The 18,853-nt window shown below is 48.9% G+C and overlaps 5 non-coding genes across 5 annotated transcripts; all 5 read right to left on the bottom strand.

The window, feature by feature from the left end:
* Nucleotides 1-887: 887 nt before the first annotated feature.
* Nucleotides 888-1,008, bottom strand: LOC137500717 (U5 spliceosomal RNA). Its single transcript, XR_011018219.1, has one exon. It is a non-coding gene; the product is annotated as a U5 spliceosomal RNA (small nuclear RNA).
* A 3,532-nt stretch (nt 1,009-4,540) lies between these two features.
* Nucleotides 4,541-4,661, bottom strand: LOC136872907 (U5 spliceosomal RNA). The gene has a single exon (XR_010860064.2). It is a non-coding gene; the product is annotated as a U5 spliceosomal RNA (small nuclear RNA).
* Nucleotides 4,662-7,178: 2,517 nt separating this feature from the next.
* Nucleotides 7,179-7,299, bottom strand: LOC136872867 (U5 spliceosomal RNA). Its single transcript, XR_010860026.2, has one exon. It is a non-coding gene; the product is annotated as a U5 spliceosomal RNA (small nuclear RNA).
* A 2,163-nt stretch (nt 7,300-9,462) lies between these two features.
* On the bottom strand, nt 9,463-9,583 carry LOC137500713 (U5 spliceosomal RNA). The gene has a single exon (XR_011018215.1). It is a non-coding gene; the product is annotated as a U5 spliceosomal RNA (small nuclear RNA).
* Nucleotides 9,584-11,781: 2,198 nt separating this feature from the next.
* LOC136872916 (U5 spliceosomal RNA) lies at nt 11,782-11,902 on the bottom strand. Its single transcript, XR_010860073.2, has one exon. It is a non-coding gene; the product is annotated as a U5 spliceosomal RNA (small nuclear RNA).
* Between the last annotated feature and the right edge of the window lie 6,951 nt (nt 11,903-18,853).

Genomic DNA, 18,853 nt, shown 5'->3' on the forward strand with positions numbered 1-18,853 from the left:
CATTTTCACTAAACACGGTATTACGTAAAAACCACGATGTTTATTTATTTCTCTTTCCTTTCGGAGGAAGACAACAACAAAAACGGGCCAGCACGAACTCAGCACGGACACACACACACACACACACAGCGCGAACGCACTGTCGACTACCAACAATTACCCGCCCGAGATACCTGCAATATTATTGGCGTATTCGCAGGAGTCAACCCAATCGTAAACTGTTCCTTCCTTACCCTGGCGGCTAAGACTGGGGCGAGGAACCTCGCCGCGCGTCCTCATAGTTTCCCCTGCTCCACCAACAGATTGCGCAAAATGGCCTGTCTGCGCCACGCCGTCAAATGAGCCCACATCGCCTAAACTGTGCAACTCTTCAAGAGACACCTCCCTTCCCAGGCCGCCGGAGCGCACTCCTCCTCTGTCCTCGGCCGCCAAACTGTCAACACTGCGACCTTGTAACTACCACTAGCGCCTCCAGAACCCTCTTCTCTCACTAGCAAGAATCAGGTTCATCCCGCCAAATTCACTTCACATCCGGGGAGGCTCTCGCTTCCTCTACTAGTCTTCGCATCAAAATGTTTCTTTTGCAGTACGGTCGTGATCAGCCCACTATAAAACAAAACAAATGTAAGTTTAATATTCTTTATTCTATCGTCGTTTCCTACCCATAAAAGTATGTTTCCATTCTCTCTGCAATGTTAACCAATATTTGTGCGTGTACGTTAATAATAGTAGTAATAATAATAATAATAATAATAATATTTAAAAGAAAGCCCTTTTTCTCCTGGACAGAGCTTTTCCGCTACTGTTCTTAGTTCCTGTCATGGCAGGGGCTGTAAATATTGTATCGTCTGCACTACCGCTAGTTTTTGTTTGTTTACTATCTTAGGTCCGCCTTAACGGCTGGACAAAACAAAAAATTGTTCAAAAGACTCATCAAAATGTTCCCCTCCACGGAAATCTTTAGTAAAAGGCGAAAGATTTATTCGTTTTGAAGGGAAACCAAGGACCAAGGGGGATGTTTTCATTCCCCTCCCCTACCTAGAAGGTAACGCCTTCTCTCTGGCCAGGAGATTTGGCGGGGTTCGGGGATTTGGAGTGGTTTGAAGTTAGAGAGGGGCGGTGTTAGGTTTTTGTGAGGTGGGGGTGTTTGGCCTCCTGGCTAAGGGTGCAGTACCTGCTCTTGTGCTTTTTATTGAGTTTTACTAAAGATACATTTAGTTACAATACATGATACATTTAGTTACAATACATGTTAGGTTTACAATACAAATGAGATTACAAATACAGTGAAGTTTACATAAAGTGGTGGTATGGTTGCGGGTAGGTTTGGGATGTTAGGAAGTGGAGGGTTGTTGTGATGTTTGTGATGGAGGTGGCTAATAGTCGGAGAAGGTCTAGTATTGGGAGGGGTGGTATAAAGTAGTTGGTTTGAGGAATGGGTGGATGGATGACTGGTGGAGGGGTTGGGGGTAGCGGTGGGCGTGGGCGGCGGTGGGAGTTGTTAGAAGGTATACGGGTGGGTGGGGGTGGGGAGCGGGATTGCTCTACTCGGTGGTACTGTGAGTTGACTCGGACGCCGGTGGTGACGAGGTGGTGTACATCTTCTTCAGCAGGGAGATGGATGCGGACCATGTATGTCGGGCCGTTCCTGTTGAATATTCTGAATGCTCTGAGGGCTGGGATGCCTGCTGCTTTGAGTTGTTCGAGGATGTCACTTGTGGTAATTGTAGGGTCAATGCCCCGAATGACGCAACTCGGTGCTGGTGGCTGCTGGGGTGCTGGTGGTGTGGCTATTGCTTCTTCTTGTATGGCTGGCTGAGCTGTGCTGGTTGGTTCTACTTGGTTGGGCGTTGCTTCTTCTTGAGTGGCTGGAGGGAAGCCATAGCCATAACATAGGGAAACCAGAGCTATGGTGCGCCGTCGTCCGTCGTCCATGAGGTCATTTCATTCCTCCCAAAGGGGAGGCGGGCCATCAGCTGAACAAAGCAGCTCTTCGGCCAGAGGGTAAAGAAATAAAGAGTAAAAAGACATGTAGAAGGCATGTACCGTACACGCCGAAAAGGGATGAATGTAAGTGAAGTGGCGCAGGGAGGCCGTGACAACAAGCCGGGACCCAGGGAGGAGCCGCAAAGCACCCGATCGAGCGAACCCCCGCGAACACCAGAGAGAAGAGGGGCGAGAAATTTATTAACAGAGAAAATCTCAGGCGCGCATTACAGAAAAGTGAAAGTGTTACAGTGAGTTATACAAAAGTACAGAGAGCCACAAAAAGTATTACAGAGGGTGAGGTGGGGCAGGGGGTGGGTACGATGGAACAGGAGTGAAAGGAGAACAAGAGGGGTAAGATTGGAGGAGAAGATAATAGAGTGTAGTAGTGATATTGGTGATGGAGGTGGCAAGTAAACGGAGAAGTTCGAAAAAGGAAAGAGGCGGCGGGCTGGAAAGGGGGTGCGGAACAGGAGGATACAAAGCGGGCGACGGTGGGTCGGGTGGCGGTGTTGTTCGTGAGCGGGCGGAGGGGGAAGGGGGAGGGGAGCTCGTGGCACGGGGTGGGGAACGAGAAGGTTCCACACGATAAGTCCGCCGATGAAGATGGACGCCGCTGGTGATCAATCGTTGGACGTCTTCAGCGGTGGGAAGCTGAAGACGAACCATGTACGTCGGCCCATGGATGTTGAAAATGCGGAAAACTCGCCGCGCCGGGACGCCTGCCTGATGGAGGTCGAGCAGAAGGTCGTGGTCAGTAATGGCTGGATCAACGCCACGGAGAACACAGCTGAATAGAGACGGAGGATGCGTCGTAGTAGCGCCAGACTCGCGGACAGAGGCTGGCGGAGTGGCGCTGGCAGGAGCAACAGAATCGGCAGGGGGCCGCTGGGGACTAAGAATAGCCGTAGAGACGGAGGATACAGTGGGAGATGGCAACGGGGAGGAGTGACTAGACGTAAGAGTGAGAGTGGAAGAAGATGGGGAAAGATGAACGGAAGTGGTGACGGTAGTGGTAGTGATAGTAAGAGTGGGGGAAGCAGCTGTAGAAGTAGGGAGGGGAGACGGTACAGAGAGAGGGAAGGCAGGATCAGAGGCCAGGTGCTGTAAAATATGGGCAGGGGTAGGAAGAGCGGCATGCGCGACATTAAAAATCACTAATTCACCACGAAGAAGGGCCAAAGCTTCCATGTTGGGATCACTGAAGAAGACCACGATGTCAGGTGACGGCTGTCCAGAGAAGGCATCCTGAAGACGAAGGACCAAGCGAACGTCAGTCCCGACGTCACAAAGCCACTTGCGAATGGCGGCAGGGGAAAAGGCAGTGTCCACATTCTTCACAAGACAAGAGGAAGTCATGGTGGAGAGGCGACAGCCAACGAGGCGTCTGCCCAATTCTTGTTGGTTAAGGCGGTTGAGATAGCAGAAATTGGCGATGAGAAGAGCGCCACCCAACCGAAAAAATATGTGGACAGGAGTATGTATGGTGCGCCCAGTTAATTTTCCTTAAGAACAGTGTGATAACGCTGTTTGCATGCGAGAGATTACAATCCAATGCAGCACTCCACCTCACTGTTACTTTGAACCGCCAACGATATGTATTTCGTTTTCCTGGTCTCTATAAAAGACACCGTTGTTGCTCTTCCTTGTAGCTATTCCATTTTCACTAAACACGGTATTACGTAAAAACCACGATGTTTATTTATTTCTCTTTCCTTTCGGAGGAAGACAACAACAAAAACGGGCCAGCACGAACTCAGCACGGAAACACACACACACACACACACAGTGCGAACGCACTGTCGACTACCAACAATTACCCGCCCGAGATACCTACAATATTATTGGCGTATTCGCAGGGGTCAACCCAATCGTAAACTGTTCCTTCCTAACCCTGGCGGCTAAGACTGGGGCGAGGAACCTCGCCGCGCGTCCTCATAGTTTCCCCTGCTCCACCAACAGATTGCGCAAAATGGCCTGTCTGCGCCACGCCGTCAAATGAGCCCACATCGCCTAAACTGTGCAACTCTTCAAAGAGACACCTCCCTTCCCAGGCCGCCGGAGCGCACTCCTCCTCTGTCCTCGGCCGCCAAACTGTCAACACTGCGACCTTGTAACTACCACTAGCGCCTCCAGAACCCTCTTCTCTCACTAGCAAGAATCAGGTTCATCCCGCCAAATTCACTTCGCTTCCGGGGAGGCTCTCGCTTCCTCTACTAGTCTTCGCTTCAAAATGTTTCTTTTGCAGTACGGTCGTGATCAGCCCACTATAAAACAAAACAAATGTAAGTTTAATATTCTTTATTCTATCGTCGTTTCCTACCCATAAAAGTATGTTTCCATTCTCTCTGCAATGTTAACCAATATTTGTGCGTGTACGTTAATAATAGTAGTAATAATAATAATAATAATAATAATAATAATATTTAAAAGAAAGCCCTTTTTCTCCTGGACAGAGCTTTTCCGCTACTGTTCTTAGTTCCTGTCATGGCAGGGGCTGTAAGTATTGTACCGTCTGCACTACCGCTAGTTTTTGTTTGTTTACTATCTTAGGTCCGCCTTAACGGCTGGACCAGACAAAAAATTGTTCAAAAGACTCATCAAAATGTTCCCCTCCACGGAAATCTTTAGTAAAAGGCGAAAGATTTATTCGTTTTGAAGGGAAACCAGAGCTATGGTGCGCCAAGGACCAAGGGGGATGTTTTCATTCCCCTCCCCGAAGGGGAGGGGCGGGCCACCTAGAAGGTAACGCCTTCTCTCTGGCCAGGAGATTTGGCGGGGTTTCGGGGATTTGGAATTGTTTGAAGTTAGAAGGGGGGAGCGTTGGGTTTTAGTGAATTGGGGGAGTTTGACCTCTTGGCTAAGTGTGTAGCATGTGCCCTTGTGCTTTTTATTAAGAATTTCTTACAATGGTTACATGTGATTACAATAGAATACAAAGGTTATACATTAGTTTCTTACTTGCTAGTGAGTAGGATGGGAAGGATTTGTTGGTAAAATGCGGTGATATTTGCTAGGGACGTGAGTAGAAGGTGGAGGAGGTTCGTATTATGGTGTGGATTCGGGAGATGGTGTTGGGGACGGGGTTGGTTGCGAGGTGGGTTTGGGCGGTTTTGGGTTTTGGGTGGGGAGCGAGATGGTTCCACACGGTGTTGCTTCCCGAAGAGCTGAATTCCGTGTTGGATGAGGCGCTCTGTCTCTTCGGGAAGCTGTAGATGTAGTCGTACCATGTAGGTCGGTCCGGCTGCATTTTGTATTCTGGTGACTTTCTTGGGTTGGAGTCCTGTGTTTCTAATTTCCTGCAGGATGAGCTCCGGTGGGATGGCTGGATTGATGCCTCGGATGACGCAGCTGCTGGTGCTTTCTTGAGTTGGTGTTGATGGTGACTGGGTAGTTCGGTGAGGCCCGGACTCGGACTCGGGAGCTGGTGGTGGTGGTCGTTCTGGTTCCATTGCACTGTTGTGGACTTCTTCTTCTGTTGTTGGTGGCCGGGTAGGGCTGGGGAGAGTTGATGTGGTGGGAGACATCATGATGGGAGTGGAATGGGCCATGGTTGTTGTAGTTACAGGAGTAAGGGGAGCGGTTCGGGCAGGGGTAGTAGCAAGGGTGGTGGTGATGGTAGTTACTGGGGTGGTGAAAGGATGGGTTGACGGTTGGTGTGGTGGGAGGTATGGAGGGGGGGTGTAGGGTGGTGGAGGTATCTTCGTTGGTGTTCGAGGTGGCTGGGGTGGCTGGGTTCCCGGGTCCGGTCCGAGATCGTTATCCATGTACAGTGGGCATGGCTCTGCAATGTGAGGTTTACCGTGGATATATATACCATATCTGATGGCTGCGTGTGCTGCCCGTTCTGTGGCTAGCTTGATTAGCACTCTGTCAGTGGGGGTGAAGTCAACTTGGATTCTTGAAAGATTGATTGCTGGAACTCCTTCGTTCTTGAGGTAGGCCAGTAGAGCTGCATCGCTGAGGGAGAGATCTACACCGTATAGGATGATGTTTGGCATGGTAGGGGAGGCCGGCTTCCTGTTTGGTGCCTGGCCTGATTTTGCTTTATTGGGACGGCTAGGGCTCGATAGTAGAGTTGTGGAGTCCCCTAGCCGTAATAAAAACGGTGTAGATCGTTTCTCAGTTAATTTTCCTTAAGAACAGTGTGATAACGCTGTTTGCATGCGAGAGATTACAATCCAATGCAGCACTCCACCTCACTGTTACTTTGAACCGCCAACGATATGTATTTCGTTTTCCTGGTCTCTATAAAAGACACCGTTGTTGCTCTTCCTTGTAGCTATTCCATTTTCACTAAACACGGTATTACGTAAAAACCACGATGTTTATTTATTTCTCTTTCCTTTCGGAGGAAGACAACAACAAAAACGGGCCAGCACGAACTCAGCACGGAAACACACACACACACACACACACACACACACACAGCGCGAACGCACTGTCGACTACCAACAATTACCCGCCCGAGATACCTACAATATTATTGGCGTATTCGCAGGAGTCAACCCAATCGTAAACTGTTCCTTCCTTACCCTGGCGGCTAAGACTGGGGCGAGGAACCTCGCCGCGCGTCCTCATAGTTTCCCCTGCTCCACCAACAGATTGCGCAAAATGGCCTGTCTGCGCCACGCCGTCAAATGAGCCCACATCGCCTAAACTGTGCAACTCTTCAAGAGACACCTCCCTTCCCAGGCCGCCGGAGCGCACTCCTCCTCTGTCCTCGGCCGCCAAACTGTCAACACTGCGACCTTGTAACTACCACTAGCGCCTCCAGAACCCTCTTCTCTCACTAGCAAGAATCAGGTTCATCCCGCCAAATTCACTTCACATCCGGGGAGGCTCTCGCTTCCTCTACTAGTCTTCGCTTCAAAATGTTTCTTTTGCAGTACGGTCGTGATCAGCCCACTATAAAACAAAACAAATGTAAGTTTAATATTCTTTATTCTATCGTCGTTTCCTACCCATAAAAGTATGTTTCCATTCTCTCTGCAATGTTAACCAATATTTGTGCGTGTACGTTAATAATAGTAGTAATAATAATAATAATAATAATAATAATATTTAAAAGAAAGCCCTTTTTCTCCTGGACAGAGCTTTTCCGCTACTGTTCTTAGTTCCTGTCATGGCAGGGGCTGTAAATATTGTATCGTCTGCACTACCGCTAGTTTTTGTTTGTTTACTATCTTAGGTCCGCCTTAACGGCTGGACCAAACAAAAAATTGTTCAAAAGACTCATCAAAATGTTCCCCTCCACGGAAATCTTTAGTAAAAGGCGAAAGATTTATTCGTTTTGAAGGGAAACCAAGGACCAAGGGGCGGGCCACCTAGAAGGTAACGCCTTCTCTCTGGCCAGGAGATTTGGCGGGGTTCGGGGATTTGGAGTGGTTTGAAGTTAGAGAGGGGCGGTGTTAGGTTTTTGTGAGGTGGGGGTGTTTGGCCTCCTGGCTAAGGGTGCAGTACCTGCTCTTGTGCTTTTTATTGAGTTTTACTAAAGATACATTTAGTTACAATACATGATACATTTAGTTACAATACATGTTAGGTTTACAATACAAATGAGATTACAAATACAGTGAAGTTTACATACCCACTATCGGCAGCCCTGAAGATGGTTTTCCGTGGTTTCCCATTTTCACACCAGGCAAATGCTGGGGCTGTACCTTAATATAGGCCACGGCCGCTTCCTTCCAACTCCTAGGCCTTTCCTATCCCATCGTCGCCATAAGACCTATCTGTGTCGGTGCGACGTAAAGCCCATAGCAAAAAAAAAAAAAAAAAAAAAGAAGTTTACATAAAGTGGTGGTATGGTTGCGGGTAGGTTTGGGATGTTAGGAAGTGGAGGGTTGTTGTGATGTTTGTGATGGAGGTGGCTAATAGTCGGAGAAGGTCTAGTATTGGGAGGGGTGGTATAAAGTAGTTGGTTTGAGGAATGGGTGGATGGATGACTGGTGGAGGGGTTGGGGGTAGCGGTGGGCGTGGGCGGCGGTGGGAGTTGTTAGAAGGTATACGGGTGGGTGGGGGTGGGGAGCGGGATTGCTCTACTCGGTGGTACTGTGAGTTGACTCGGACGCCGGTGGTGACGAGGTGGTGTACATCTTCTTCAGCAGGGAGATGGATGCGGACCATGTATGTCGGGCCGTTCCTGTTGAATATTCTGAATGCTCTGAGGGCTGGGATGCCTGCTGCTTTGAGTTGTTCGAGGATGTCACTTGTGGTAATTGTAGGGTCAATGCCCCGAATGACGCAACTCGGTGCTGGTGGCTGCTGGGGTGCTGGTGGTGTGGCTATTGCTTCTTCTTGTATGGCTGGCTGAGCTGTGCTGGTTGGTTCTACTTGGTTGGGCGTTGCTTCTTCTTGAGTGGCTGGAGGGAAGCCATAGCCATAACATAGGGAAACCAGAGCTATGGTGCGCCCAGTTAATTTTCCTTAAGAACAGTGTGATAACGCTGTTTGCATGCGAGAGATTACAATCCAATGCAGCACTCCACCTCACTGTTACCTTGAACCGCCAACGATATGTATTTCGTTTTCCTGGTCTCTATAAAAGACACCGTTGTTGCTCTTCCTTGTAGCTATTCCATTTTCACTAAACACGGTATTACGTAAAAACCACGATGTTTATTTATTTCTCTTTCCTTTCGGAGGAAGACAACAACAAAAACGGGCCAGCACGAACTCAGCACGGAAACACACACACACACACAGTGCGAACGCACTGTCGACTACCAACAATTACCCGCCCGAGATACCTACAATATTATTGGCGTATTCGCAGGGGTCAACCCAATCGTAAACTGTTCCTTCCTAACCCTGGCGGCTAAGACTGGGGCGAGGAACCTCGCCGCGCGTCCTCATAGTTTCCCCTGCTCCACCAACAGATTGCGCAAAATGGCCTGTCTGCGCCACGCCGTCAAATGAGCCCACATCGCCTAAACTGTGCAACTCTTCAAAGAGACACCTCCCTTCCCAGGCCGCCAGAGCGCACTCCTCCTCTGTCCTCGGCCGCCAAACTGTCAACACTGCGACCTTGTAACTACCACTAGCGCCTCCAGAACCCTCTTCTCTCACTAGCAAGAATCAGGTTCATCCCGCCAAATTCACTTCGCTTCCGGGGAGGCTCTCGCTTCCTCTACTAGTCTTCGCTTCAAAATGTTTCTTTTGCAGTACGGTCGTGATCAGCCCACTATAAAACAAAACAAATGTAAGTTTAATATTCTTTATTCTATCGTCGTTTCCTACCCATAAAAGTATGTTTCCATTCTCTCTGCAATGTTAACCAATAGTTGTGCGTGTACGTTAATAATAGTAGTAATAATAATAATAATAATAATAATAATAATAATATTTAAAAGAAAGCCCTTTTTCTCCTGGACAGAGCTTTTCCGCTACTGTTCTTAGTTCCTGTCATGGCAGGGGCTGTAAGTATTGTATCGTCTGCACTACCGCTAGTTTTTGTTTGTTTACTATCTTAGGTCCGCCTTAACGGCTGGACCAAACAAAAAATTGTTCAAAAGACTCATCAAAATGTTCCCCTCCACGGAAATCTTTAGTAAAAGGCGAAAGATTTATTCGTTTTGAAGGGAAACCAGAGCTGCTGCTGCTGCAACGTGTTTCATTCCCCGCCTTTCGGGCGAGGCGGGCCCCTAGACAGTGTCGCTGTCTCCCAGGCCGGAGATGTTGAAAGAATTGGGGAAGGACCAATATTGTAAGGAGGAGGGTAAGTGGAATTAATGGTTGAGGAGGTGTGCTCGGATGTTATGTAAATACCAGGGATGTGTGGAAGGGGTGAAAATTCAGAGAAGTGTACTAGGGCTGTCATGAAAGGTTAGTAGGTGTAAGGTTGCGGAGATATTGTACAAGGAGGTGATGAGAAGTCTGAGAAGGTCGGCTGTTAAGGGTGGTGAGAAGGAGAATTGAGTTGGTGGACGAACGTGCGAGGGAGTTCGATATGAGGGGGCTGGCCGGGGTCGAAGACGTGGGCTGGTGGGAGTTCTAGGAGGGGAGCGTGAAGGTTCCACTTGATGTTGACGACCGTAGATACGTGCCCCGCTGGTAAGAAGACGTTGGACTGCTTCTTCCGTAGGCAGGTGGAGACGGACGAGATAGGTTGGTCCGGAGTTGTTCCAAATTCGGAAGGCACGACGCACAGGAATGCCTTCGAGATTAAGTTCTTGGATAACCTCTCGATCTGAGATGTCAGGATCCACGCCGCGTAAGACACAACTATGCATAGTGGTGCGATCTGGCAGTGGTGATGTTGAATGACGCACGGTGTCTGCTGGAGGTGAAGGCTGTATGACTGGTGTCATAGCAGAGGTTTCTTCAGCGATGGTCGAACGGTTGAAGTAGCGGGGAGGGATGTACAGGTAACTGGGCGGATCAGGGTATGGCGGCAGAGGAAGGGTCGTAGTCAGAAGAGGGGAAGAATGGGAGTACGTAACCGTAGTGATAGGAAGGTAGGGAATGCGAAGTGCGCAGGTCGTGGTGGTTGTTGTTGTGGTAGGAGTGGTAGTGGTTGTCATGGTGAGGAGAAAAGAGGAGGTATAGGGGTGGCTAACTTCCAACAAGGCGTCAGCCAATGTGCTTTTTTGAAGTCGGCGAAGTAGCTGGAGTAGAGATGCTGAGCCACCCGGCCGACAAAAAAATTAAGGAGTAAGGGGAGTTCTGAGACGTACGAAGAGTTCAAGAGCGATCAACCAGAGCTATGGTGCGCCCAGTTAATTTTTCTTAAGAACAGTGTGATAACGCTGTTTGCATGCGAGAGATTACAATCCAATGCAGCACTCCACCTCACTGTTACTTTGAACCGCCAACGATATGTATTTCGTTTTCCTGGTCTCTATAAAAGACACCGTTGTTGCTCTTCCTTGTAGCTATTCCATTTTCACTAAACACGGTATTACGTAAAAACCACGATGTTTATTTATTTCTCTTTCCTTTCGGAGGAAGACAACAACAAAAACGGGCCAGCACGAACTCAGCACGGAAACACACACACACACACAGTGCGAACGCACTGTCGACTACCAACAATTACCCGCCCGAGATACCTACAATATTATTGGCGTATTCGCAGGGGTCAACCCAATCGTAAACTGTTCCTTCCTAACCCTGGCGGCTAAGACTGGGGCGAGGAACCTCGCCGCGCGTCCTCATAGTTTCCCCTGCTCCACCAACAGATAGCGCAAAATGGCCTGTCTGCGCCACGCCGTCAAATGAGCCCACATCGCCTAAACTGTGCAACTCTTCAAAGAGACACCTCCCTTCCCAGGCCGCCGGAGCGCACTCCTCCTCTGTCCTCGGCCGCCAAACTGTCAACACTGCGACCTTGTAACTACCACTAGCGCCTCCAGAACCCTCTTCTCTCACTAGCAAGAATCAGGTTCATCCCGCCAAATTCACTTCGCTTCCGGGGAGGCTCTCGCTTCCTCTACTAGTCTTCGCTTCAAAATGTTTCTTTTGCAGTACGGTCGTGATCAGCCCACTATAAAACAAAACAAATGTAAGTTTAATATTCTTTATTCTATCGTCGTTTCCTACCCATAAAAGTATGTTTCCATTCTCTCTGCAATGTTAACCAATATTTGTGCGTGTACGTTAATAATAGTAGTAATAATAATAATAATAATAATAATAATAATAATAATAATAATAATAATAATATTTAAAAGAAAGCCCTTTTTCTCCTGGACAGAGCTTTTCCGCTACTGTTCTTAGTTCCTGTCATGGCAGGGGCTGTAAGTATTGTATCGTCTGCACTACCGCTAGTTTTTGTTTGTTTACTATCTTAGGTCCGCCTTAACGGATGGACCAGACAAAAAATTGTTCAAAAGACTCATCAAAATGTTCCCCTCCACGGAAATCTTTAGTAAAAGGCGAAAGATTTATTCGTTTTGAAGGGAAACCAGAGCTATGGTGCGCCATCGTCGTCGTCGTCAGTAAGTTATTTCATTCCCACCCTCATGGGGTGGGCGGGCCATCAGCTCAACTAGGAGCTCTTCGGCCTTCGAATAAATAAAAGAATAGAAAACGAGAAGTGCAGAGGAGTATGTATCGTACATACCGGAAAAAAGATTTGCAGAGATTGGCGCATGAGTTAAGCGAGCAACAGGCGGACCCACAAGGGAGACCCACATCACACCCCCCAGGAGCGAACCCCAACAAACACCCATTTATTGACAGAATAAAATCATATACAGACATAAGAAATGCACTGACATACATGAAGCAGAATGTGCTTGCTTGCTTGAGAGTTTTCATTCCCCGCCCGAAGGACGGGGCGGGCCCCCTAGATCGTGTCGCGATCTCTCGGGCCAAGGGGAGCGACGATAACTGTGAGGAGCAAGGAATGAGTGAGATGGGAGGAGCGATGTGACAAATTTAAGGAGGTGGGCTACGGATATGCGAATTTTAGGGGATTTTCGCTAGGATTGAAATTTAGAGAAGATTGTGAGGATAGCATTGAAAGGTGAGGAGATGCAAGGACGTAGTGAGATTATGAAGGGAAGATATTAAGTACCGGATGAGATGGAGTGGCGGAGGTGGGTAAGGAAAGAAGCTATATGGGTGAGGAGGTGGACTGACAGATTGACTAGGTGAGAAGTTGACTGCCTGGGGGCGGCGGGGAGAATTGTTGGTGGGTTGTCTGACAGGATTAGGGGGAGAGATGGACGGTTCTACTCGATGACGTTGGCCATATATGTAAGCTCCGTGGTCAATGAGGTGTTGAACATCTGTGGCGCTCGGGACATGGATGCGTACCATGAATGTTGGCCCTGTTGCATTCTTGATGCGGAAGACTCGGCGGACTGGGATGTCTTTAGCTTGAAGTTGCTGAAATATGGTCCTTTCGGAGAGAGCCGGGTCCACTCCACGGATGACACAGCTGGACATTCTGTGAGAAGTTGTTGGTGGCTGCGAGGGCGATGATGTTGCGGAGGCTGCTGTTCTGGGTGAAGCTGGCGAAGGCGGTGCGTCGACTGTGGTATTCGTTGTTCCAGGAAATACATAGGGATGTGAAGGGAAGGGCGAAGTGAGGAGTGAAGAGGTCATTAGTGAAGGTGGGTGGCATGGGACAACTGTTGTAACAGCGAGCTGGGAAGTACGGAGGGTAGATGTTGGAGTGGTCGAGGTGACAGTGGTGGTCGTGGTGGTGTAGGTGGTGGTAAGGGGAGTGATGTAGAAATTTGACGAAGTCTGTAGTTGTGGTGGTTTCTGTGATGGCGTAGTTGTAGGCTCGGCTGTGGTATAGGCAGTTGGCTGGGCTGACGTAGTTGTTGCCGGAATTTCTTCTACTCGATGGAGCTTGCCTTGGATATAAACGCCATTATCAACAGCATTCCAGAAGTCAGCTGCAGATGGAGTATAGAGTAGCACATCAGCTGATGGTCCTGGGCCAGCGGAAGATCGTATGGCATGGTGGATGCCAATCGCACGGAGTTCTGCTTCAATTTCTTCTTCGGGGATAGCTGGATTGACATTCCTGGCGAGACAGATATACAGAGTGGGGAGGCCGACTTCCATCTTGGTGTCAGCCTGATATGCTTTTTTGGGTTCGGCGAGGCAGCAAAGTTAGAGTTGGTGAGCCACCAGGCCGAAGAAAAACTAATTGGAGATGCGCAGAGAATAAGGCAGTCAAGTTTCGAGTTGCGCGAGAAGGATCGCAGAATGTATCTATCTATCTATCAAATGCTTTCATTCCCCACCCTGAAGGGGTGGGGCGGGCCACCTAGAGGGTGTCGCCCTCTCTCTGGCCAAGAGATGCGGGCAGGTTGGGGAGATGGGACGGAAGAAGGAGGTGGGGAAAGGATGTGAATGTGTAGGAGATGGCGAGGTGCTTTATTAAATCAAGGGGTTTACAATAGGAAGTACAGAAATTTTTTTACAGTGGTGTTACAGATTTACAATTTCGTTTGTGGCATGTTACAAAGATTATGCACTGCATTAGAAACATGGAGGGAAGCATGGTGGGGTAAAGAAATAATGCAAATGCTGTGGGACTAGTGAGGGGTGTGTGAGAGGGGTGAAAGAGTGGGCTAGGTTGTGGAAGATACAAGAGAAATGATGCAGTGAAGTGAGTAAGATATGGAGGGGGTTTGATAGGGCTGGTGGTGGGGGAGAGAGATCGGGTGGAGGCGGGTAAAAACGGATGTGTGGACTCGGTGGAAGGAAAGGTGGCGCTGGCCGGGGACGGCGACGAGGTGTGGGAGGTCGGGTGGAAGTTTGGGGAGAAGAACGAGAGGGTTCAATCTGATGAAGGCGGCCGTGGAGATGAATTCCGTTGTCGATGAGGTGTTGGGCAGTGTCCGGAGTCGGTAGATAAAGTCGAACAAGGCACGTAGGTCCTGAGGCATTGAAGATCCGGGTTGCTCGGCGCACTGGTGTTCCGGTCTGGCGAAGGGCTTGGACGATGGTATCCGTGGATAAGAGCGGGTCCACTCCTCGAATGACGCAGGTGTAAACTGGCGATAATGGTGGCGTCGTGTCGGTGTCAGGTTCAGATGCTGCTTGTTGGCTTGATGGGGTAAGGTTGGGAGGGGAGGTGATAGTAGTTGTCATTATAGGGGTGGGATGGGTAGTAACCGAAGTGGTGAGAGAGTTTGTGATGGGGTTGTGAACAGAGGAGCTGGTGGTGGTAATAGTGGTGGTGGTGATCGTGGCGTTAGAAGTGATGCAGAGAGAGGACAATGGTTGTGGCGGGGTGGGGTAGGGAGATGACGTAGAAGCAGCCGTAGAAGCATCAGATGTAGGAAGATCAGATGAGTAGTCCGGTAATTGTTCAAGAACTTGGCTAGGAGTGGGTTCCACGCGATGAAGACGACTGCGAATATGGGCACCAGTGGCGAGAAGATGGTCACGGTCGGTCGGAGAGGTGAGAAATAGTAGGACCTCTGGTGCTTCGTAGAGTCTGGTTGCGCTGTACACTCCTGTCTTGCGGAGGTCGGAGAGGATGGTTTCTTCTGAGATGGAATGGTGGACGTCCAGGACAATACAGGAGAACATTGTCTATAGCCGACTTCCAACTAGGTGTCTGGCCGATATGCTTGTTGGGTCGGCTGGGTGCGATGGTAAAGTTGTGACGTCACCCGGCCGAATCAAAAATAATGAGGAGAAGGATCTTGAAAGAGAGTCTGTGTTTCCTGATCGCAGAATGCTTGCTTGCTTCAATGCTTTCATTCCCCACCCTGAAGGGGTGGGGCGGGCCACCTAGAGGGTGTCGCCCTCTCTCTGGCCAAGAGATGCGGGCGGGTTGGGGAGATGTGATGGAAGAAGGAGGTGGGTAAAGGATGTGGAGAGTTAGGAGATGGGAGAGGATTTGCGTCTTGTCTAAGTGCTGGTATATAAGACTTTATTGATATTTTGGTGAGTTTTACAATGCAGACTGATGGATGAGGTGATACAATTCTTACAGATGAGTATGATGTGCCTAAGTCGGTCGGACGTAGGGTCCGGGGTAGCTATGGGAGGTTAGGAACTGGAGGGTGGTGGTGATGTTATGGAGAGATAGAATGAGGAGGCGAAGAAGGTCGTATGTTTGGAGAGGTAGAGGGATGGGTCCAGTTGGGAGAGGGAACGGAGTTTGTTGTAGATATGGGGGAACACAGGGGAGGGTTGGCTGGGGGCGGCGGTGTGAATTGATCGATGGTTGGCGGTTTCGTGGGGGTAGGGGTGGGGAGTGGGAGGGTTCTACTCGATGGCGGCGACCATAGACTTGTGCGCCGGTACTGATGAGGTGCTGGGCGTCTTCTTTACTGGGCATCTGGAGGCGCATCATGAAAGTAGGTCCATGGCTGTTGTAAATTCTGATGGCTCTAAGTACATTGACTCCAGTTTTCCGTAGTTCTTGGATTATGTTTTGCTCGGTAACTTCTGGAGATATCCCACGTAGTACACAGCTGAAGACGGCTGGTGGGGGCGTTTGTTGTTGGTTTGCTGGTGGTGAGACTGCGGCGTCCGGCGGAAATTGCAGTGGTGGGGTGGCTGGGGTCTGCTGGGATGATGACATTACTGAGGATGGGTGGGAAGTTGTGACGGTGGTGAATATGTCTGGGGAGGGGGTACAAGTTGACGGAGTTATGGTTGTGAGGGTAGTTGTTGTTGTTGTTGTGGGTAAGGTTGGTAGGGGCGATGGGGGCACCTGGATGATGGGGATGTGATAAGGGTCGGCTTTTATTTGGTTCAGGATGCATGGGGGGGTTGGCACCACTGCGTAGGTTTTATTATGGATGTTTGCTCCGGTGGTGAACAGGCGGCGTTGGGCTGCTTCTCCTTCTAGTTGGACTAAAACGTGAGTAGATGGTGCTGCGGTCTGACCGTCCTGTAGTCTGAAGGCGTTGAGAACTGGAACGTCGTCTGCTTGGAGGTCTTCAAATATGTGATCTTCGGGAATGTGGAGTTCCACGCCAGGGATGAGGCAGTAGGTCATGATGAGGATAGGCGACTGCCAACTAGGCGTCTGCCTGTTTGTGTTTATAGTGGGCCGACTGAGTGAGCTATTAAAGATGATGGCCACCCAGCCGAAAAATTTCGGGCGTGTGTTATGTGTGTTCCCCTCTCCAACCAGAGCAGGTGTTGCCAGAGCTCGCGCAGAATGTACAGAGGTTAAGAATATATCTGCCGGTGATTGTCCTTGTACCGTGCGTGGTAAGAAAAAGTCTTTGCACAACTGAAAAAAGTAAACAACATAAGCTGCTGAAAAGGAGAAAAATATAAACGAACAATAATAGTGCATCTTAGGACATAAGCAGATTACTACACGTGACACGCAGATCGATACACAGCACACAAAAGACATCAAGTACGCAGTGACAGCAGAGAAAGCAGGTAAAAGTAAGGAGGATATAGACAGAAGTACGCGCACTCGATAGCACACGAGAACGAGGCGTAAAGAGAACGTGAGAACCACGAAACAACAGAGTTGGTGGTAAACGATTAAAAGGTAAGTATTGGGAAAAGTATGACTGTAGAGCACGAACAAAACACAGCACTAGGTACACAACACAGAGAGCGCTTGTGGCGCAATTGCCGACGTGGGTACAGTAATGTGCAGCCGCAGCCAGGAACATCATTTATCATATGTGCAGGTGAGTAAGACAAAATTAGGAGCAAGGCGCGGCGAGGTGGAGCGAGTGGAAGCTAAGGAACATCAGGAGGAAAAAGAAAATCATGAGTAGGGAGACGAGTGTTATTATAAATAGCAGTGGCTAAAGGGGAGAGAGCAAGGGCTTCAGTAATGAGAGGGTTATGCTGGGAAAGACCGGAAGTGAGATAATGAAAACGGAGAGTGTGAAGATGAGTAAGGATAGAAGGAAAGCTATATAGTGTTTGAAAGTGCGCAGAAGGAGTATCGAATGGAAGACGGTAGGCAATACGGAGTGCATGGCGATCATAACGGTGTAAACCGGCATAATCGGTAGAAGAGGCAGTAAGCCATGTTAGGGAAGCGTATGTGATAAGGGGGCGAATAAACGATTTGTAAATGGTAAGGAGATGGCGAGGCTTCAAGCCCCACGAAGGGCCAGTTAAGGAACGAAGCGCACGAAAACGAGAGAGGGCTTTACGGTGAATAGCATCAAGATAGTGATTCCAACGGAAATTATTTTGAAAGGTAATACCGAGATAAGTAAGTAATTTAGTTTCGACAAGAGGAACATCATACAAGGTCAAGCGGACACGATTACTAATGGGACGAAGGCGATCTTTAAGACGAAAAACAATAAATTGAGTTTTATGGGGGTTAAGGGTGAGGTGCCAGGAATTAAACCAAGACACCAACGTATTAAGGTATGTTTGAAGGCGAGCAGTTAAGGAAGTAAATGTACGGCTGAAAGCCAGGATGGCCAAGTCGTCCGCATATTGATATAAACGAAGGGGAGGGGAAGGATGAGGAAGATCATAAGTATACAAAATATAGAGGAGGGGGGAAAGAGGGGAACCTTGAGCAACACCGGAAGTGAGAGGAAAAGTATAAGATCGAGCACCACGTATAAGAATTTGTGCTGTACGACATTGAAGGTAGTTAAACAAAAGACGAATAATCGTGACAGGAAGAGGGAGGTGACGGAGTTTGTAAAGAAGGCCGGCATGCCAAACAGAATCGAAGGCCTTATTGACATCAAGACAAACCAGAGCCGCCGGGCGGTGGGTAGGAAGATAGGCGGAGAGTGAAGATGTGATATGAAATAGGTTATCATGAGTAGAAAAGTGAGGACGGAATCCGGTTTGAGAGGAAGGGAGAAGATGGAGGGAATGAAGATAACGAGAAAGACGACGACACAGAATGCCTTCAAAGATCTTAGAAATAACGGGGAGGAGTGAAATAGGGCGGTAAGATGTGAGGGCGGAAGGGGGTTTATGAGGTTTAAGAAACAGGAGAATAAGAGCGTGCCCCCAGTGGGTGGGGTAAAAACCCGTATAGAGGAGAGTGTTATAAATGGTGCAAAGAGCATTGTGGAGAGTAAGTGGGGCTTCGCGGATATGGCGATAAGTAATCTGATCAGAACCGGGGGCAGTGTTGCGTTTATGACGAAGGTAAGAACGGAGTTCATGTGGGGTAATGGGGACATTGAGGGGATGAGTATAGTCCACATCACCAAAATGTACAAAAGAGGGTTGAAGATGAGGGAGGTCAGAGTTAAAAAGTTGCAGAATCGTAGGGTCATCAGGGTGAATGAACTGGGGAGAAGAGGAGGGAGAAAAAACCTGAGAATAATAGTCAGCAAATGTGTCAGCTTTATCTTTGTTAGTAAGGGGAGTAGTAGTGGGAGTGTGAATTGGGTAAGTAGGCAGAGGTTTATGGGTTTTTGTCAGGCGATGAAAAGTGGTCCAAAAGGCATGGGAATTTTGCAAGTCAGGGAAAGAAGAA

The sequence above is a fragment of the Anabrus simplex genome, chromosome 4 (genome assembly GCF_040414725.1).
Source record: "Anabrus simplex isolate iqAnaSimp1 chromosome 4, ASM4041472v1, whole genome shotgun sequence".
In the NCBI taxonomy this organism is placed as follows: domain Eukaryota; kingdom Metazoa; phylum Arthropoda; class Insecta; order Orthoptera; family Tettigoniidae; genus Anabrus; species Anabrus simplex.